Source organism: Lithobates pipiens, unplaced genomic scaffold, assembly GCF_037356315.1.
Source record: "Lithobates pipiens isolate NorthernLeopardFrog02 unplaced genomic scaffold, aLitPip1_a1.2 Scaffold_13, whole genome shotgun sequence".
Lineage (NCBI taxonomy): Eukaryota > Metazoa > Chordata > Amphibia > Anura > Ranidae > Lithobates > Lithobates pipiens.
Genome location: NW_027507718.1, coordinates 411,465,597 through 411,488,410, shown reverse-complemented (window position 1 = coordinate 411,488,410; position 22,814 = coordinate 411,465,597).

The window sequence follows — 22,814 nt, the reverse complement described above, 5'->3', positions numbered from 1 at the left end:
TAGGGGGCGGGGAGGGGTTAAGTGTCTCCTGGGGAGTGTTTCTAACTGTCTGGGGGATGAGCTATGAGTGACATGAAACTGATCGCTGCTCCCGATGACAGGGAGCAGAAGATCGGTGCCCTGTCACTAGGCAGTACAGGGAGATGCTGTGATCTCCGCGTTCTTCAGCTCCGTGACACGATCGCGGGTATCCCCATGGACATCGAGACCGCGGATCCCACGGGCATGGTCACGGAGCTCATGGTAGGCGCGCGTGCACATCGGGAAATTCAAAGTAACGTACGGGTACGTTACTTTGCCCAGCCGTGCCATTCTGCCAACGTATATCTAGAGGAGCATGTGGTTAAAAGGTGCCACTCCATGATGTGTCTGCAGTTTCTTTTGTGATTGCTTTGATACTTTCTTTTGTGGATATTGGGATAGATATGTCAAAAACAATTCCCAGCCAGGGATGTATAAAGCTTACACAATCAGAAAGGGTCAATCCTAGGACCAAACACATCAACATCAAGTATCACCTACTGAGAGACAATTAAGAGCAAGGTGTTATTGACATTCCATACTGCCCATCATAGGAGATGACTGCTGATGTACTCACCAAGTGTCATAAACTAGATGTGACCAGAACTGTGTGATTGCGACAGAGTGAACCAGACATAAATAGGTGAAAGTAAGTTTATTAAAGTAAATGCATATAAATGTGAACACACCACCAATACAAACCAAACAGTGATAATAAACTAACCAGCATATGTAGCAAAAGGGAGTACCAGAATCGTAGTCAAGCCAGGCCAGGGCCATAAGCAGGAGATCGGTAGATGGGGGCCAGGAGAAAACAGACAGGGAACAAGATGGAGGGATTAGGCTGCAGGGCAAAGATCCAGGGATACAGGAGCAGATACAAACAGGTCCAGGATACAGGAATCAGGGATCAGGATCAGTATCAGGCTAACAAATAAACAGGCTGTAGGTCAGGGCACAAGGACAATACCAGGGCAAGGTGTGTGTGCACTTGCCGGGTATTTATACTATAGCTGCTATCAAAGTCATGTGACGCCTGATTGCAGAAGGTAATACCTGCTCCACACTACCAGGATCCCTCCGCTGGTGGACGCCAGTACTGTGGCCCAAAGATGACATCATTCCAGCAGGGAAAAGCTCTTCTGACAGCTCCAAACTGCCAGGAGACACCTGCTAGTAGATCTCAGTACTGCATGCCAAATGATCGATATTATTAGCGGAGGGAACCTTTCCTGACAGTACCCCCTTTGAAGGAACGACCTCTGGATGCTCCAACTAGCGCTGCTGGGGAAAGTCCATGGTGTCAAACAGGGGAGTGAGCAAAGTCACATCAGGTTGGGCAATAAGTACGTCAAGCTGGATAGCAGGCACAGGAACCTCAAGCTGAGTAGCAGGCACATCAACCTGGGCGGCAGGCACATTAAGCTGAGCAGCCGGCACGGGCACATCAAGCGGGGTAGCAGGCACATCAAGCGGGGCAGCGGGCACAGGCACATCAAGCTGGGCAGTAGGCACGGTCACATCAAGCTGGGCAGCAGGCACGGGCACATCAAGCTGGGCAGCAGGCACGGGCACATCAAGCTGGGCAGCAGGCACTTCAAGCTTGGCAGCAGGCACGGGCTCATCAGGCTGGGCAGCAGGCAGTGGCACATCAGGCTGGGCAGCAGACAGTGACACATCAGGCTGGGCAGCAGACAGTGACACATCAGGCTGGGCAGCAGACAGAGGCACATCAGGCTGGGCAGCAGACAGAGGCACATCAGGCTGGGCAGCAGACAGGCTCATCAAGCTGGGCAGCAGACAGGAACTCATCAGGATGGGCAGCAGACAGGAACTCATCAGGATGGGCAGCAGACAGGAACACGGCAGGCTGGGCAGCAGAGAGAGGCTCATCAGGCTGGGCAGCAGACAGAGGCTCATCAGGCTTGGCCAGCAGATAGGGACACATCAAGCTGGGCAGCAGATAGGGGCTCATCAGGCTGAGCAGCAAACAGAGGCTCATCAGGCCGGGCAGCAGAGGCTCATCAGGCTGGGCAGCAGACAGGAACTCATCAGGATGGGCAGCAGACAGGGATTCATCAGGCTGGGCAGCAGACAGGAACACATAAGGCTGGGCAGCAGGCACCGCTGGCTGGGAAACGGGCAACGCACTCTCAGACCGGTAAATAGACACTGGGACTTCAGGCTGGAACACTGGCTCTGGTTCTTCGGGCTGGAATGCTGGCTCTTCAGACTGGAACACTGGTTCTGGCTCTTCAGACTGGACGCTGGCTCTTCAAACTGGAACGCTGACCCTGGCTCTTCAGACTGGAACACTGGCTCTGTCTCTTCAGACTCTAACGCTGGCTCTGGCACCTCCGGCTAGAACTCTGGCACCTCTGGCTCGAACTCTGGCACCTCCGGCTCGAACTCTGGCACCTCCGGCTCGAACTCTGGCACCTCCGGCTCGAACACTGGCACCTCCGGCTCGAACTCTGACACCTCCGGCTCGAACTCTGACACCTCCTGCTCGAACTCTGACACCTCCGGCTTGAACTCTGACACCTCCGGCTCAAACTCTGGCACTTCCGGCTCAAACTCTGGCACTTCCGGATCGAACTCTGGCACCTTCGGCTGGAACTCTGGCATCTCGGCTGGAACTCTGGCATCTCGGCTGGAACTCTGGCATCTCGGCTGGAACTCTGGCATCTCGGCTGGAACTCTGGCATTGGAACCAGTGTGGAGGCAGGTTGGGTTAATGGCAGGATCGTTTTGGTTGGGAAAAACTTTTGTTTTTTCTTTGGCTTAGCCACTGAAGCTCTGTAGGTGACTGCAGAACTGTAGATAAAGGGTGCAGCAGACTGTAAAGGAGGATTGGGATATGGCAGAGAGGAGGTAACTGTAGCTGGGGGAAGATCTTGTGGGTTTGTAGGCAGCAGAGAAGAGGCAGGTGGGTTGAATGCAGGATAGGTACAGGGAGCAGAGACTACATATGAGTATTTGGTTGGGAGCAGTGTGTACTGGGCTGCAACTGAGGTTGACATGGCTGATGGGGAAACATACATTTGGGTATTCTGGTGTCTGATGGCAGAGGTGGTTTGTTTGGCTGGGGCTGATTGCACCATGTCAGACCATGCTGAAAGTATAGGTTGTATAAACTGTAGTTTTAAGTCTCCCTGTCTAACAAAAGAGCAGACACAATGCGCTCAGTAATCACCTGTGGGGAACAGGCTGAGTAGTGGTCACAAAAATTATCAGGATCATCTTCAAAAAGCCATACTAAGGATACAACCTGATTCATATTAAAAGGAGGAGTGAAATAATCATGGCCGTCTGGGATACAGGGCAGCGCCAGCTTAGTACAGATCTTAATCAAAGGCTGCACCTCCCCAAACAATATATAACCCTGATCGACCAGGGAATGAGCCAAACATATAGTTGCAAACAACTGGTCACTAGACCATCCTTTAAAAGCCTGTCGGCAATAATCACCACTTTCAGATGCCAGCAGAGGAAAATAAATAATCTCATCGGCATTCATGTTTGCAACAAAACTGAATCAAATGGTTCCCCTGTGCAGCCACTTCTGGTCAGGGATGGCCCTGTTATTCTGTCATAAACTAGATGTGACCAGAACTGTGTGACTGTGACAGAATGAACCAGACATAAATAGGTGAAAGTAAGTTTATAAGTAAACACATATAAATGTGAACACACCACCAATACAAAATGAGTGAACAAACCAAACAACCAATCAGTGATAATAAACTAAACAGCATATGTAGCAAAAGGGAGTACCAGAATCATAGTCAAGCCATGCCAGGGTCATAAACAGGAGATCGGTAGATGGGGGGGCCAGGAGAAAACAGGCAGGGAACAAGATGGAGGGATTAGGCTGCAGGGCAAGGATCCAGGGATACAGGAGCAGATGCAAACATGTCCAGGATACAGGAATCAGGGTTCATGATCAGGATCAGGATCAGGCTAACAAATAAACAGACTGCAGGTCAGGGCACAAGGACAATACCAGGGCAAGGTGTGTGTGCACTTGCCGGGTATTTATACTATAGCTGCTTTCAAAAGCATGTGACGCCTGATTGCAGAAGGTAATACCTGCTCCACACTGCCAGGATCCCTCCGCTGGTGGACGCCAGTACTGCGGCCCAAAGATGACATAATTTCAGCAGGGAAAAGCTCTTCTGACAGCTCCAAATAGCTTGGAGACACCTGCTGATGGATCTCAGTACTGCACGCCAAATTATCAACATTACCAGCGGAGGGAACCTTTCCTGACACCAAGCCTTTGTTGAAGTAATGTCATAGTTAATTCCAGAAGAAGTTGAATATAAATTGACAAAGCACATGCTGTTGAGAAGGGGTGTTGGAAGAACAACAACATGTAATGTAAAGTACTATGAACTAGATATAGTGTATGCATTATAACTATCTATTCAGCAGGTGGCACTGTAGTGTGCATCTATGGTAATATATTTAGAGAAAGTGTTATCTTTCTAAGTGTATGTACTTGTATGCTCCTTGTTCCTGTATCATGTTTCTATTGCTGTAAGACACGCATTGCAATCCTCCATGAAAGTAAAGGTGTTCTGCTGATTACAAGAAGCTTCCAGCACATTTCGATACCCTGCACAATAACTTAAGGACTTGAAACTGTCTCTGCTACCAATAATCACATGGCTGTTCTCCCGTAGGTAAAGAGTTCAAAACACTGAATGCAGATGCTTTCCTTCTGTGGAAAAATGCCTAGGCATCTGGCTTCTCTTTAGAATTCCTAAGCAAGAGGTATAGGGTAGCTGTGCTGGCTTTAAGTGGCTCTAAGCTGTCCCACTGTAGATAGCAAGCTGGGTATTGCACCTTGCTGCTTCTGCTCTATAGGCTTTGGGTTGTAGTGATTGAAGGTACTCACTCAGTCCTGTTGGAAGATCCTGTAGCTTATGTGGTGACTGCTGAACAAGCCTCCTCCTGGACAGGTCTTAATGGCTCCCAGGGTGGCTCAGCTAAGCCTCGGTGAGGCTGAAAGGGTGTGAGGCTTCCAGTGCTGCTCTTCCTCTCTGGCTACTTCCTTCGGCCTAGGGTCAGGGCCCCCCCCCCCCCAGCATAGGGGCCCCCTCCAGTTGACTGGAGCCTGGATTCCCACATGGCTGGGCTCCAGAAAATGTATGGCCTGCCTCTCCACCTTCTGGGTCATCCTCACCCAGGAACTGGAGGAAACTCCATAAAAATTCAGGCTTGATCTCTACCCCTCTGCCCTCTAAGTTCTAGAACTCTCCAGCAGTTCTATAAGCCAGGGGGAGACAACAGAAACTCAATCCTTGAAGCTCTGCCAACCTAACTCTAAACAAATTAACCCTGGATGCTCTGCCCAGAGAGGAGCCAAACTAAATGTATCTAATCTACACAGGGGGTGCTACACAAATATATAAACACCCTTAAGATGAATAACTTATCACATTATAAATACTACTTCAGTTAAATAATGTATTAATTGTAGTACATAATGAAACAAATTTCCAGATACTTGTGAGATGATCCCCAGTAGAGGTTTAATTTCACAACAAACAAGTTACCATTGTAATTGTCACCTTAGAGTAAATACCTGGCCTGTACCTTAGTGAGAGGTATAATAGCAGCTTGGTTCATTAGACAGCAAGTAAGTGAACCCATGGGATCATGTCCTCGTTTAGACATTGTTCAATATCACAATTTGTTTGGGAAGTCAGTTTTTTTCAATGCACATTACCATGGAGCTATGGAATCCTCTAAAATAGTCACATCATTAGTGTGGAGAGCTTTGTTCCAACAAAGATTGCAGACAAAGGCTCAGGTTTTGCAGTATCTGTCTTGCAACATGTCATAGACTGAGTACTGTATATAAAAATAAAATGCATAAGCAAAAGTTATTATCAGTAAAATAAAAACAAATCAATAAACACAAACCTATCAAAAGTTAGGAAATAAATGTAATTTTCATGAAGTCTATAAGATTTCTAAATTGAGAAGTTGCCCCCATATTTTTATAGTCATAACCAGTGATTCTCAACCAGGGTTCCTCCAGAGGTTGCTAGGGGTTCCTTAAGCATTGGGAAATTTCTGCCTCTCAGATAAGTTCCCACTCACACCATTGATCTTTTTAGCTATCTGTAAGGAGGTCATTCTTCCCAATGACCACACGTGTAAGGACCATTCTTCCCACTGATCATCACACTATTGTATCATAAGTTGTAGATTTCTAATTTTTAGCAGGGGTTCCCCGAGACCAAAGAACTATTTCAAGGGTCCTCTGTGTTGAAAAGGTTGAGAAAGGCTGGTCATAACAATCTTCCTATAAAATTATTTGTTAAATTACCTAGTTTCATGCATTTAATCTCCCAGTAAATATTGATGATGATGTAATACTGAACACCACCATCTTGGATGTGACATCAGCAACCCCAGGCTGACTCACAAATGACGCTCTTTAGTTATCCCCTGATATCATAATATTTTATGTTTAAGGCTCACTGAACAGCCTCTCATTTATCAAGTGACAGGGAAGAGAGCGTTAGGGCCGGTTCACACTGGGGGCGATGCGAGGCGACACGACTTGCCTCGCCGCGACCTGACAAGTCGCCCCCGTTCTGTACAATGGAACCGTTCTGAGAGGAGCGACTCGAGTCGCTCCGACTCAGAAAAAAGGTTCCTGTACTACTTTTGGGCGACCTCGGGGCGACTTGCATTGACTTCTATACAGAAGTCATTTGCAAGTCGCCGCTGAGGTCGCGGCAGGTCACGGCGAGGCAAGTCGGTGTCGCCTCGCATCGCCCCCTGTGTGAATCGGCCCTTATGGTAGAAGCTTGCAGCTTACATTTTATGTGCACTAACATGTAGGCAGGTGCAGTCAGCTGTCTCCACAGCAGCAATGCAGAGGGAGAGGAAGTCATGGGAAACAGGGTTCCTCTATGGTTTCCTGAGTCACTGGGGCAGGGCCGGACTGGGAATAAAAACCAGCCATGGAAAAAATGTCATACCAGCCCCATTGCTTTGTTATACCATCCCAACACGATTATGTCATTTTCTTATTCATAAAAGGGAAAACCGTGCATTTTAAAGCATATTTGAAGAGTGTGTTTATATAGATTAGAGAGATATGAAAGCACATAGGGCTTTTATATATTTATATATATATATATATATATATATATATATATATATATATATATATATATATATATGAACAAATTACAGTTAAAAGTGGTAAAAGTGTAGCAATCATCAAGAGGGACCCCAGGGACTCTGGAAATGTGGGGGGGGGGGGTTCTCTGGTGACCAGATACCACTTTCCACAGGAAGAGTACATTAAGGTAAGGGGTTTCTGATTTAACGACTTAAGGACCGCCTCACGCCGATATACGTCAGGAGAATGGCACGGCTGGGCACAAGCACGTACAGGTGCGTTGCCCTTTAAGAGCCCAGCCGTGGGTCGCGCATTTGCGACCCGGTCCTGAGCTCCGTGACCGTGGCCGCGAGACCTGCGGACCCGATCACCGCCTGTGTCCTGCGATCGGGTCACAGAGCTGAAGAACGGGGAGAGGTAAGTGTAAACAAACCTCTCTCCGTGCTTCCTAGTGAGCTTGTCACTGATCGTCTGTTCCCTGTCATAGGGAACAATGATCAGTGATGTCACACGCCAAGCCACGCTCCTTACGGTAAAAAAAACACACATTAGGTCACACATAACCCCTACACTGCCCCCTAGTGTTAACCCCTTCACTGCCAGGGACATTTTTACAGTTGTCAATGCATTTTTAATCGCACTGATCACTGTATTAATACCAATGGTCCCAAAAATGTGTCAAAATTGTCCAACGTGTCCGCCATAATGTTGCAGTCACAATAAAAATCGCTGATCGCCGCCATTACTAGTAAAAATTATTAATAAAAATGCCATAACACTATCCCTTTTTTGTAGACGCTATAACTTTTTCGCAAACCAATCAATAAACGCTTATTGCGATTTTTTTATACCAAAAATATGTAGAAGAATACGTATTGGCTTTAACTGAGGAAAAAATTTTTTTTTTTATAGATTTTTCGGGGATAATTATTATAGCAAAAAATAAAAAATATTGCATTTTTTTCAAAATTGTAGCTCTATTTTTGTTTATAGTGCATAAAATAAAAACCACAGAGGTAATCAAATACCACCAAAAAAGAACTCTATTTGTGGGAAAAAAAGGACGCTAATTTTGTTTGGAAGCCACGTCGCATGACCGTGCAATTGTCAGTCAAAGCGACGCAGTGCCGAATCGCAAAAAAGCTGCAAAATGGTCCGGGGCTTAAGTGGTTAAGGGGGAAAACCTTTATATCAGTGCCCCCTTACATTATTGTATTTACTCCCCCCTTACATCACTGACCCCCCTCAGACTGGCTTGGTGGCGCTGATGCTGACCTCCTCTCAGGTGCAAGAGAGCAATGCATCAATGCAGCCTCACAAGTGCTCGTCAAATGCAGCCCCACCAGTGCCCACCTGTGCAGTGCCCACCAGATGCAGCCCACATGTGCAATGCCCACCGGATGCAGCCCAACAAATGCATCCCACCAGTACAATGCCCACCAGCTGCATCCCAGCAGTGCAATGCCCACCAGCTGCAGCCCACCTGTGCAATGCCCACCAAATGCAGCCCACCAGATGCAGCCCACCTGTGCAATGCCCACCAGATGCAGTCCACCTGTGCAATGTCCACCAGATGCAGCCCACCAGTGCAATGCCCACCAGATGCATAAAACGTGTGCAATTCCCACCAGATGCAGCCCACCAGATGCAGCACACCAGTTCAATACCCACCAGTGCAATACCCACAAGATGCAGCCCACCAGTGCAACACCCACCAGATGCAGCCCGCCAGTGCAGTGCCCACCAGATGCAGCCCTCCAAATGCAGCCCACCAGCTGCAGCCCACCATTGCAATACCCACCAGTGCAATGCCCACCAAATGCAGCACACCAGTGCAATACCCACCAGATGCAGCCCACCAGTGCAATGCCCACCAGATGCAACCCTCCAAATACAGCCCACCAGATGCAGCACACCAGTGCAATACCCACCAGTGCAATACCCACCAGATGCAGCCCACCAGTGCAATGCCCACCAGATGCAGCCCTCCAAATTCAGCCCACCAGTGCAATGCCCTCCAAATGCAGCCCACCAGATGCAGCCCACCAGTGCAATACCCACCAGATGCAGCGCCCACCAGATGCAGCCCACTTGTGCAATGCCCACCAAATGCAGAAAACCTGTGCAATGCCCACCAGATGCAGCCCACCAGATGCAGCCCTCCAAGTGCAGCCCACCTGTGCAATGCCCACCAGATGCAGAAAACCTGTGCAATCCCCACTAGATGCAGCCCTCCAGTGCAATACCCAACAGTACAGTGCCCACCAGATGCAGCCAAGCAGCCCAAATTTGCAGTACCCACCAAATGCTGCCTATCACTGCAGTGCCCGTCCATACCTGGATCATGATCTCAGGTGTCATGGAGCTTGGATTTCAATTGCCCGCCCGGCAGCCCACCAGTGCAATACCCACCAGATGCAGCCCGCCAGTGCAATGCCCACCAGATGCAGCCCTCCAAATGCAGCCCACCAGATGCAGAAAACATGTGCAATGCCCACCAGATGCAGCCCTCAAAATGCAGCCCACCAATGCAATACCCACCAGTGCAATACCCACCAAATGCAGCCCACCTGTGTAATGCCCTCCAGATGCAGCCCACCTGTGCAATGCCCTCCAGATGCAGACCACCAGATGCAGCCCTCCAGTGCAATACCCACCAAATGCAGCCCGCCAGTGCAATGCCCCCCAGATGAAGCACACCTGTGCAATGCCCACCAGTGCAATACCCTCCAGATGCAGCCCACCAGATGCAGCCCTCCAGTGCAATACCCACCAAATGCAGCCGCCAGTGCAATGCCCACCAGATGCAGCCCTCCAGTGCAATACCCACCAGTGCAATCCCCACCAGATGCAGCCCAGCAGCCCAAATTTGCAGTACTCACCAAATGCCGCCTATCAGTGCAGTGCCCGCCCATACCTGGATCATGATCTCAGGTGTCATGGAGCTTGGATTTCAATTGCCCGCCCGGGTGGCCGCTGCAAGAAAGTTCCATCTCCTGTGACACCCATCACACTGATTCAATGCCCCATTGGATCAGTGTTCCGTAAATCAGTGAAGCCGGTGTAGGAGGCAGAACTTTCTTACAGCGCTGCTGAACAGCTCAGACCCCCAGCTCCATGACAAAGCGGGAGTCGGGAGAACACTGCTGCCCGCTGTGTGCCACACATGGGGAGGAGGAAGGGGAGGACAGCATGGAAGCTTTGGTTCCCAGGCGCAGTGCAGCCGCGCAAGAGCAGCCCTGCTTGAGGCAGAGCTCAAAGCGGCCCCAATGCAGGTGGCCTTTCCCTGTATCCCAGTATGCCAGTCTGGCTCTGCACTGGGGCAGTAATCCGATTAGATGCTGGCCGCCCATGTGACCCTGGCCCCTGGGTTTGGCACACTTTATGCGAGGGACAGTATTAGCGATAGGGAAAGGTTCCTGGCGAGGAAAGATTTGGCACAAGACAGCCAAGCCACATTCTGTTTCCTCTCAACTGATGCTGTGTGTACGGCTGGAACCTTCACGTTATTGTAAGTTGCGAGTGTGCCTGTCTGGGTAGCTGTCCCCCAGGTATATTGTGAATTGTTGCTGCATTACTTCAATACAAGTTTTATATTGTACCTGACTGTGTGAATTATTGTCGCCGCATCATGCTGCATGCCACCTACAAACAAATCTACTCCAACTTGCACTTCTGTTTAATTACTTTATATGTGCACAAATGATAAATTGTTAATCTTGCCTGAAATCCTACAGTTTGCTAACAATTAGCTGGGCAGGCTTCTGCGGTCAGCATACATTGCAGCAGGTGGATGGTCAGGAGCTGACACAGACAAGAATTTACACTTCCAGAAAGTGGTCAGATTCCTACTCACGACATGGGTGGGGGGGGACACATTAAAAATGTTAGGAAACTTACAAGTGCTTACTACCACCTATTGCTGCAAGGTTTTTGTTTAAAAAGTCGGGTCTGGTGACAATTTGGATTTTAAAAATCTAAAACAAATGCAGTATTCATATTCTAGTACCCATTGCGCTGTAGCCAAGATATGAAATTTCTTACAATACATCATTTGCACACATGTTCACATTTTTAATAATCAGTAATGGCAATTTCCTGATGCATTCCCTGGATCAATGTCCAGCTCTTAAGAGGAACATTAGCATATAATCTCAGTCTCTCAGTTGCAGTTGTAACCTTCATAAGGGGTACAACCAACCCCACATACTGTGTCCCAGCAACTTAAAATCTGTACATCATAGTGTAAGGGGACAATCCACCTTTCTCTGTCGTTTCCTAGAGTGCAGTGGGTTGGGGTGGGGGGGATGAAGAACATCTTATGGCCAACATGGGCTCTCCCATTTGAAAGAAATATTATATGTAACTTGAATATATCATAAAAAGTCAAATTTATCACATTACTTTTCATATATACTCAACAGATGTAGATGGCAGTGCTGTAACTAGCACCTTCAGGGCCCGGTACAAGGAACCATGAAGGGCCCCCCTGACCCCGGCTGTGGCCCTTCCCTTCGAGCCCAGTGGCGGAACAACAATTTCTAGTCACAAGTGCGACCTTTGCGACCCTGGTAGTTTCGCCACTGGTGTCATTTTGCCCAGCCCTGAGATTACGCCCTCCTCAATGACCCCCCACCCCCGGAGGACCACCAGGCTTGAGGGGAAAACATTGATGGAAATCACGGAGGAGGACAGGGACATGTATGTCCGAGGATGAGACCCAAGAGCGTTCCTCCGGACCGTACCTTTCCAATGCACCAGGAACTATATGCGCCCACGGAACCTACGGGAGACAACAATGGACTGTACCGGGTGAAGACGTGGCACCGAGGTGGTAAAGCGGTTGCAGACCAAAGGTTTTAATAAGGAGACATGAAATACATTTGAAATACGCATATTAGAAGGAAGATCTAATGTGTAAGCCACTGGGTTAAACCTGCAAAGAATACGGAAAGATCAAAAAAAAGGGGGAAAACACTGCGCTCCCTATATAAGTGACAAAAAATTGTGATATAACACAAAACAGCAGCTAACATACAAACAAACTAAGTCAAAATAACGAATGATAACAAACAATGTAGCGCTATAATGTCAAAAAATGTAAAAAACCTAGACATAAATCACCAAATGATCTGGTAGTGAAATCAAACTTAAAAGGTCAGCACACATATCACATGTTGTGCAGTCCAATAAGGAATACAGAAAATGTGCTACAGTGAACTAACAATATGAGCATAAAAAAGTCCAGCTTTGACAAAATAATGTGAAACGTGAGTCCAGATATTCCGTTGGTATGAACTATGTATAGCCTTCCGTTCACAGCCAGAAAATATTATAGAAAACGGTGGATACCCTTACCGAAAATGGTGGAGACAAACTACTATATAGTAAATGTGTCATGCAGGCTTATGTGCGTCACACACCATTCGTATACATTATTGGATTGTGATATGTGTGCTGACCTTTCAAGTTTGATTTCACTACCAGATCATTTGGTGATTTATGTCTAGGTTTTTTTTTATTTTTTGACATTTTTTGACATTATAGCGCTACATTGTTTATCATAAGAATATGGAAAGGCCCAATAAACCGAGGTGCGAACTTCAGTGATGGAACACGAAGTCAGGGGTTGCGAGATGACAGCCAGACCCTGTCCCCAACCTAGTAGGAAGGCTCAGGCAGGCGTCTGCAGTCATAATGGAGTCTATATTTATCATTATCATGTTGCAAAGCATTCTGGACTTGTGCCCAAGTGGAATGAAGACCACGGAGATGCTCCTCTAATGCAGGAATACTCTGCAGAACAAACGAGTCAGGCAAAATGAACCGTTGGAAACCATAATTCGCTATAAATGGGGACAATCAGGAAGCAGAATTCAAGGCACTGTTGTGAACAAACTCTGCCCATGGTAATAGGTCTGACCAGTTGTTATGATGGTCAGAAATATAGCAATGTAGGAATTGCTCCAAAGACTGATTGGCTCGTTCTGCGGCCCCATTAGATTATGGGTGATACGCAGAGGAGAAAGCAAGCTGAACTCCCAACTGTGCACAAAAGGCTCACCAGAACCGGGATACAAACTGACTATCCCAGTGTGAGACAATCACCTTGGGTAGCCCATGTAAGCAAAAGATCTCCCGAGCAAAAATGGAAGCCAGTTCATTAGAAATGGGCAACTTATTTGGTGGAATACAATGACACATCTTTGAGAACCGGTCAACCACCATAAGGATAACTGTGTTGCCATGGAAGTTGGGTAACTCCACAATGACATCCATAGACAGGTGGGTCCAGGGCCTCTCTCCATTGGTTATGGGTTGTAGGAGGCCCACTGGAAGATGTCGTGGAGTCACACATGGAACAGGCAGCTACAAAGGTGGTTACATCAGCGCGTGGACTAGGCCACCAGAACTGTTGGAAAATGGCCCAAAAGAGTTGATTCTTCCCAGGATGGCCAGCAGTCTTGGGAGAATTGTAAGTATGTAGCACGGCAATACAGAGACTCTCCTCTGGGACAAAGCAGCGGTCACAAGGTTTCTCAGGAGGAGCATGAACCTGAGCAGCAAGAATTTTGTCACCCAAAGGAAAGTGAGACTGGTGCAAACCATAGCCAGAATACGATCAGGAGGAATCACAGGAACCAGAACCGACTCCATCTTGGAAGTGGAGGAAAATTGTCGTGACAAGTCGTCAGCCCTTACATTCTTAGTACCGGCTAAGAATGAGACTATGTAATTGAAACTTGACAAGAAAAGAGCCCATCGCGCCCTTCTGGGAGAGAGACGTTTAGCCTCAGACAAGAATGTGAGATTCTTATGGTCAGCAAGAATGAAAATCGGCACAGTGGTACCTTTGAGGAGATGTCTAAAATGATCGCCAACAGCTCTCTGTCACCAATCTCGTTATTGCACTCCGCAAGTGACAATTTTTTGGAAAAGTATCCACAAGGATGCAAAGCACTCTCAGAGGTAGGACATCGAGACAGAAGGGCGCCAACACCAACCTCAGAAGCATCAACCTCAAGGATAAAAGGTAACGTAGGATCAGGATATGCCAACACAGGAGCAGAAACAAAGGAAGCCTTGAGACTCTCAAAGGCGTTAACGGACTCAGGAGACCAACTCTGTGTGTTACTGTCCTTTCTGGTCATATCAGTCACGGGCTTGACCAGACATGAGAAGTTATAAATAAACTTCCTATAATAGCTGGTAAAGCCCAGGAAACGCTACAGAGGACGTAAACCCATAGGTTAGGGTCACTGTAGGACTGCTGAAAGTTTCTCTGGGTCTATCGAAAAACCAGCAGTGGAAATGACATAACCCAGTAATTTAACCTGTTTGTGATGGAACTCGCACTTCTCCAATTTACAATAGAGATTGTACTCTCTTAGTTTCTGAAGCGCACGACAGACATCTGTGCGGTGGTTTTCCAGGTACTTGGAAAATATGAGGATATCATCGAGATAAGCCACCACACATAACTGCAACAAATCTCACAGGACATCGTTAATAAATTCCTGGAATACTGCCGGGGTGTTACAAAGGCCAAAAGGCATGATGTCTGATCCATCCACTGGGGGCTCAGTAATCTCCACTATCTCCGCTGCACTTTAGATGATGTCAGAGCCACATAACCTGATTCCTCCTCTTGTTCCTATTTAAACAGCTGCCACCAATTACTCATCGTTCGTGCTAGGAACCTGTTACCAGGTGAAGTGCACAATCCGCACGTTGCAGCTTACTACTGTATGTTTGGGCCGGACAGACAGAGCCCCCTCTCGCTACTCATTGTTTGGGCCGGACAAAGCCCCCACTCTCTACTCTTCATTTGGGCTGGACAGAGCCCTCACTCTCTACTCTTTGTTTGGACCGGACAGAGCCCCCTCTCGCTACTTTTCATTTGGGCCGGACAGAGCCCCCTCTCGCTACTCCTTATTTGGGCCGGGCAGAGCCCCACTCTTTACTCTTTGTTTGGGCCAGACAGAGCCCCCACTCTCTACGCTTCCTTTGGGCTGGACAGAGCCCCACTCTTTACTCTTTGTTTGGGCCGGACAGAGCCCCCACTCTCTATGCTTCGATTGGGCCAGACAGAGCCCCCACTCTCTACTCTTCGTTTTGGGGCAGACAGAGCCCCACTTCCTACTCTTCGTTTCGGCCGGTGAACGTGTCACCAACCTCTCCCATGAAGGCTACCAGTACATCTCTACAGATGGCACAGAGTGTCCCCATCTGCTTATTTCTACTCACTGCAAGTATAGCTGTACCGTATAAACTTTGAACTTCTGAACTGCTTCTGCCTAACAGTCTCTCCTGTTACCTACATTATGGCTGTATATAAACTCTCTAAATAAAAAACAATCAAATCTCACAACACACCTTTGTTCCTTTACCTAATACTTGCCCATATAGTGTAACCAATTAGTAACCTAGTATGCATGTAAGCCCAAAGCTGTGATCCACTACAATCACTTCTAGCACACTGCCTGAAGCATTACAGTCTGCAGCATACTCCTCCATGGCCTTATCTTCCAAGACCAACAAAGGGTAAACCTGGCCACGAGGGGGGTATGACACCAGGTTGAAGGTCAATTGCGTAATGATATGGCCAGTGTGAAAGGCAAACTACCGCCTTGACCTTTGTCAAAGACATCGCTAAAATATCGGTACTCATCCGGCAGGGAGGAGAGTGAAGAGGTGCACATGACCTTGGCTACCTTCTGGAAGCATGTCTTACTGCATTGTGGCGACCAGGAGACGAACCTCAGCATGGAACCAATCAAAAGAGGGGTTGTGCCTCTGTAACCAAGGCTAACCAATAACCAGCGGAAACTTTGATGAGGAAATAATTTGGAATTGGATTATCTCATGGTGAAGAGCCCATACGACCATGGACAATGGAACCGTCTCATGAGTCACATGGGCAGGCTGTAGAGGTCTCCTGTCAAGAGCATCAATGGCAAGTCAAGTGTCACACAGCTGCAGCAGAATCGAGTGCTTTGATACAAAGGCAGAATCAATGAACAGGCCTGCAGCCCCAGAGTCGATTAGAGCCTGTATCTCGACGGATGACTCAGCCCAAGAAAAGGTGACTGAAACCAGGGGCTTATCCTTCTGGATAACTGGGGACGAAACAACGCCACCTAAGGTCTGTCCGTGACAGGGCCTCAAGGTTCGGTCATTCCCTGGACAGGTAGGACCAGGGCTGCTGTTAGAAATCATGGGGCCCCATACAGCCTACCTGACAGGCCCCTCCCCCTGCCCTGCTAATCATTAGTGGGCGAGACATTACGCACATGTATACTTTTAACCATGTATATGTATGGCTGTGGGTAATGCCTCCACTTATGATTGGCAGTGCACAGGGAAATGCTAACTGTTAAGTCTTGATTACTTTTGTGTTTGGGTGGGGGGAGGCAGTAAAAATATGCAGCTGAGCCACATTTTTACCATCCCCCAACCACTCCCCCTTATGCAGCAAAGGCACTACTTCTGTAGTACACCTGCAGGGTGTTTTACATCCCGTCACTACTGCAGCACTATGGCAGTAGTGTCTTTGCAGCATAAAGGGGGAGTGGTTGGAAGATGGTAAAACTGTGGCTGAGCTGCACATTTTTACTGCCTCCCCCCCAAACACAAACGTAAACAAGACCTAACAGCATCTCGCTGTGCTTATGTGATTATCATCATTATCATGATGATGATGACACAGTACATACGTTGTATGCCTCTCTGTATGTTTGTTTGTTTCTGTATCTTCCAGAAAACGTGAGCCTGCCCGTGCATCGGGATCCCTATGCTGCCTGCGCTCTCAACCACTTCTCTCTCATCTCCCGCCGCTCAGATACAGCCCATCCTCTGCCCTCCTCAGTTACTAAGGAAGGAAAGGAGAATCACTCCGCCAGAGATCAGCTATCATCAGCCGTGGCCAGCAGGAACTTTAAAAAAGTGCGAAATTGAAAAAATAGTCCCTCTCTGCTAATCAACTCCTGGACCCTTCTGCTGTACTGATGGGGCCCAGGTAAAATAGATTTATGTTACAGCAAGCCTAGGAGCATTATTAATGCTTTCACCTGGGCAAAGTGCTTTTACCAAAGCTGGCCGGGCCTGGTACAGTAGGGCTGGCTGTACTGCCCTATCAGCAGCCCTGGGTAGGACAAGACTTCAAAAAGAGGCCTGCCTGGCCACAATAAAGGCAAAAGCTCTCCCTCCTCCTAAAGGTTCTCTCATCCGCAGAGAGACGAGTGAAGCCCAAGTGTATGGGTTCATCTTCACTAGGGATGAGCCTCATGTTCGACTCGAACATTGCCTGTTCAGCGAACAGTGAACAATTTGGCGTGTTCGCGGCAAATTCGAAAAGCCGGGAACACCCTGTACAAGTCTATGGGAGAAATCTAAAATGCTAATTGTAAAGGCTAATATGCAAGTTATTGTCCTAAAAAGTGTTTGGGGACCTGGGTCCTGCCCCAGGGGACATGGATCAATGCAAAAAAAAGTTTTAAAATGGCAGTTTTTTCGGGAGCAGTGATTTTAATAATGATTAAAGTGAAACAATAAAAGGGTAATATTCCTTTACATTTCATACCTGGGGGGGTGTCTATCATATGCCTGTGAAGGGGCGCATGTTTCCTGTGCTTAGAACTGTCCCTGCACAAAGTGTAATTTCTGCAGGAAAAAAAGTCTTTTAAAATCACTCGCGGCTATAATGAATTGTCGGCTCCCGTAATCCAGAGAACACTCATTGAAAGTCATTGATAAAAAAAAAAAAAAGCGTGGGGTTCCCCCAAATTCATTACCAGGCCCTTCAAGTCTGGTATGGATATTAAGGGGAACCCCGCGTCAAATTAAAAAAAAAATTGACATGAGAGTCCCCCTAAAAATCCATACCAGACCCTTTATCCGAACACGCAACCTGGCAGGCCACAGGAAAAGAGGGGGACGAGAGAGTGCCCCCCCTCCTGAACCATACCAGGCCACATGCCCTCAACATTGGGAGGATGCTTTGGGGGTCTGTGACCCCTCAAAGCACCATGTCCCCATGTTGATGGGGACAAGGGCCTCATCCCCGCAACTCTGGCCAGTGGTTGTGGGGGTCTGCGGGCGGGGGACTTATCAGAATCTGGAAGCCCCCTTTAACAAGGGGACCCCCAGATCCTGGTCCCCCCGTTTTTGAAATGGTAAGGGGGTACAAAAGTACCCCTACCATTTCACAAAGAAAGTGTAAAAAATTGTTAAATAAGACAAACACACTTTTGAAAAATTCCTTTATTGAAAAGGAAAAAAAATTAAAAAAAGATTGCAGCGGGGGTAATCCACTCTTGCTATCCAGCGACAGATGATCATCTCTCTGGGGTCCAGCGATGGCGTATGGGTGACCCCACCCCCTCTGATGTAAAGCAGGTTTCCCTTACATCAGAGGAGGGCGGGGTCACCCATACGTCATTGGGGAAGCCCGGCTTTCCCCACTAGTGTCAGAGAGGGGCGGGGTTAGGTGACAGGTGGCCCTGCCCTCCTCATATATGAAACGTCAGGCACCGGCATCCCGCAGTGTCTCCTCAGTGGAGACAGAAGTTGGATGGATGGATTCGATGCGCTGGACTGAGAAATCACCCGTCGCTGGATCAGATCAGCCATCACTGGACCCCGGAGAGATGATCATCCGTTGCTGGATAGCACGAGTGGATTACCACCGATGGAATCTTTTTTAAATTTTTTTGATTTTCAATAAAGGAATTTTTCAAAAGTGTGTTTGTCTTATTTAACTATTTTTTACACTTTCTTTGTGAAATGGTAGGGGTACTTTTGTACCCCCTTACCATTTCAAACAGGGGGGGGCCGGGATCTGGGGGTCCCCTTGTTAAAGGGGGCTTCCAGATTCTGATAAGCCCCCTGCCCGCAGACCCCCACAACGACCGGCTAGGGTTGTGGGGATGAGGCCCTTGTCCCCATCAACATGACCCCCAAAGCATCCTCCCAATGTTGAGGGCATGTGGCCTGGTAAGGTTCAGGAGGGGGGGTGCTCTCTCGTCCCCCCTCTTTTCCTGCGGCCTGCCAGGTTGCATGCTTGAATAAAGGGTGAAAATGAGAAAAAGCAGCCACGAGGGCCTCATTGTTCCAAGCAACCTCTACTGCCAGAGTACTGAATTTAATGGTGTAGTCAGCAACAGTTCTTGTACTCTGATGGACATTAGGCCCTTGGCAGCAGAAGTTGAGTGTACAGAAACATCAAATATCCTTTTAAAGGAGGCCACAAACTCAGGGTAACTCAAGACAACAGGTTTTTGAATCTCACATAGAGGGTTTGCCCAGGCCAAGTTTCTCTCAGAAAGCAAAGAGATCATGAAACCTACTTTGCTTCTGTCCGTGGGAAAAGCCTGGGGCAGCTTTTCAAAGTATATCTCAGCCTGGTTGAAAAACCCTCTGCATTGGACTGGATCACCCCCAAATCGGTGGGGAAGTGGAGCAGAACCAGACATACCTCTAAGCCCTTGTACACACGGTCGGAGATTCCGACGGAATGTGTCCGATCGGACCATTTTGTCAGATATTCCGACTGTGTGTGGTCTGCATCGGACTGTTTCCGTCAGAGTATCCGGCGGACCAACTTTTCCAACTTGCCAGTAAAATGTTCCGACAAAATGCTCCGATCGGACATACTCCGATCATGTGTAGAGAATTCCGATCGGACAAAGTTCCACGCATGCTCAGATCAAATTCCTACACCAAAGCTATTGGCTACTAGCGTGAATGTAGTCCCGTCGTAACTAAATAACGTAATCACGTCGGATTTTCCAACAACTTTGTCCGACCGTGCGTATGCAATAGTTTCGGACAAAATCCGACGGACAAAATCCGACGGATTTGGTTGTCAGAATCTCCGACCACGTGTACAAGAGCTTATAGAGGTAATACTCGAGGCGGGTGCCTGCACAGAGACTGGCGCAGCAGCAGGGACAGCCTGCAATACAGGTTGTACCAAAGCAGCCATCGTGGGAGATTCCAGGTGAGCCGTGTGACTCAGTAGCGTTTGTAACACCATGGCAAACTGATCCATGTGATGATCTTGCTCATCCAATCTGGAAAAAATATTACCAACAAGGGGATTGACTGTATCTTCTGAATTCATGGCCTTCGCCTACTGTCAGAAACCATGAAATTGGAACAACAATGCCTGGTCACAAGTGCGACCTTTGCGACCCTGGTAGTTTCATCTCTGGTGTCATGTCAGACAGAAGTACAGTTAAATCACACATGTTTAATAGTAAAAGTAAATAGAACAAATGTGGTCAAAACAGCCAGATTTCAGGAACCAGAATGGATAGTCAGACAAGCCAAACGTCAGGGAGACGGAGATGAGCGTAGTAAAACAGTAAGCAGGATCTGGAGCCAGAAGAGATGTCAGCCAAGCAATCTTTTAACAGGAATGCAGGAGATAGTCTCTGTGATGTTGACTGAGGTGAAGGCAGAGATCCTCTGGGCTGGACAGCTTAAGTAGGCAGGACTGACGAGCAGGATATCATCAACAGCTGAGTAACTGTGGAGAGATAGGAGCTGGCAATTAGCTGACAGCTGAGTGGCCAGCTCAGAGAAGGAAAGGCTGAGCCCATCCCTGACATGTCAGTAGTTTTTGTTTTTGGTATTTTTTTTTTTAATCATTTTAGTTATTTATTTAACAATTACTTTTTTTTTTTTAGGTGAGATATCAGGGGTCTAAACAAACCTCTGATGTTCCACCTTTGACAGAGAAAGGAGATTGAGGACAGCTGCACAGAATGAATGTCTCCGAGGCTGGGCAGTTATCTGTCAGAGAACCAACAGATTACAGACCTGTCAGCGTCGGTTCTTCCTTGTGCACCTGCAGGGTGCAACGGCGCACACGGGTGCAACGACGGGCGCGCTTGCGCACGGCCATGCGCATGGCTACAAACACGGCTAAGCGCACAACGTGATGCCCCTGACAGACCTATAAAAGGCAACAGTGTGCTCAGTATCATTGCTGGTTTGTCTCTTCAGCTCCTGTGTTCCTTTGCCTTGTCTGTGTGTTTCCTGTACCTACCCGTTGTGACCCGGACCATGCCTGACTACTCTTGGACCTCTCCTGTGATTGACCTCTGGCTTGCCTCTCGGTTTCTACCTTTGCCGATTCCCGTGTTTGACCCTCGGCCTCCTCCTGGACTTGTCTCTGCCTACTCCCTGTGTTTGACGCCCTAGACCAGCTGCTTAACCACCTGTGTATGACCTTGGCTTGCTCTCAGACTCTGATCATATCTGGACTTCCTTGTGTTAACCTTTGGCTTCCTGTTGTTCCAAGCTCCAGGTGTTAGAGCCCCAGCCGGGCGCCTCTCCAGTCAAGTACCAAGTCCGTCCTGCATAAGTACTTCTTCTTCCAGAAGACCTTCTGCCTACGCATCACCTGCTGGCAACCCGTGCCTCTCTGTGCCCAGTTCCGGCTGTTCCACTCCCAGGGGTACTGTACACCCAGTCGCAAGGGGAGCCGCTCTCAGTAACTCGGCCTTGGTGAGTACCTGACAGTACAAACCAGCCATGTCAGAGGCCGACAGAGCTGGCTCACCCCTCGAGGCCCTCTGCCAGCAGGTTGCAGGGCCGCCTACAGTATCTGGATGTCTCTCCCAGTCTTTCGGATCCCTCATCCTCTGCAGCCAGTAGCACCTCCGCTTGGCAAGCTCAAGGCAATCCCGCACCTGAAGTAGTCATGACCCTTCCGGAGCCGAAGGTCCCTATTCCCGAGCGTTTTTCTGGTAACCGGAAGAAGTTTAGGGCATTCAAGAACGCATGCCTTCTGTACCCGGCCCTTCAGCCCAGGACCTTCCACTCTGAATCGGTGAAGGTGGGTTTCATAATTTCACTACTATCTGTTGAGCCACAGTCTTGGACCCATAACCTCTTAGAACAGAAGAGTTCTCTTCTTGATTCTGTAGAGACTTTCTTTGAAGCCATGTCACAGTTGTATGATGATCCCCAATGCAACGCCATGGCCGAAGCCATTCTACACTCCCTAACCCAAGGATACACTTGCTGCCACTGTCTGGAGGCCTCACATATGTTGGCTCAGCTATGTGTAGTGGTGAGTATGGGGCCTCTACTTATTAGGCCCCTCTTACCCTCTGCCTTAAAATACCAAGTATCATGCCATATCCCAAACTGTATCCTTTCACCGTAGGTACAATTCATACACATCTACCCCTGAAGAGCGAGCAGGGACTCGCGAAACATGTCGAGTACACCTGATGTTTGTATGTTGTGTGAGGGGTTAGCTCGGCAGCGGGTGTGTGTGACCCCCTGGATGGGTTCACAACACAAAATCAGGCACAGCAGACAGCGTTGTAGGTGCAAAAAACAAAAGATGCGGTTTATTTATGCTACATGCTGTGAAAAATATAACAGCCAAACAAAAATAAAACATGAAAATAAATCCTGGTCAGCTTGACCTCTAATTACACACTTAGATTCCCTGTCTAACAACTGAGTGCAGCCTTATGCTGCACCAGTCCCTGTCTCTGTTGTAGAGGTTTGCCACACAGGCGTTAACTCACCGCACAGAACAGGTGTCACACTCCCCAGTCTATACAACACAAAACTGGTTCCAGGATGGAGCATCTCCCTAAGCATGCTGGGGTTTTTTGTA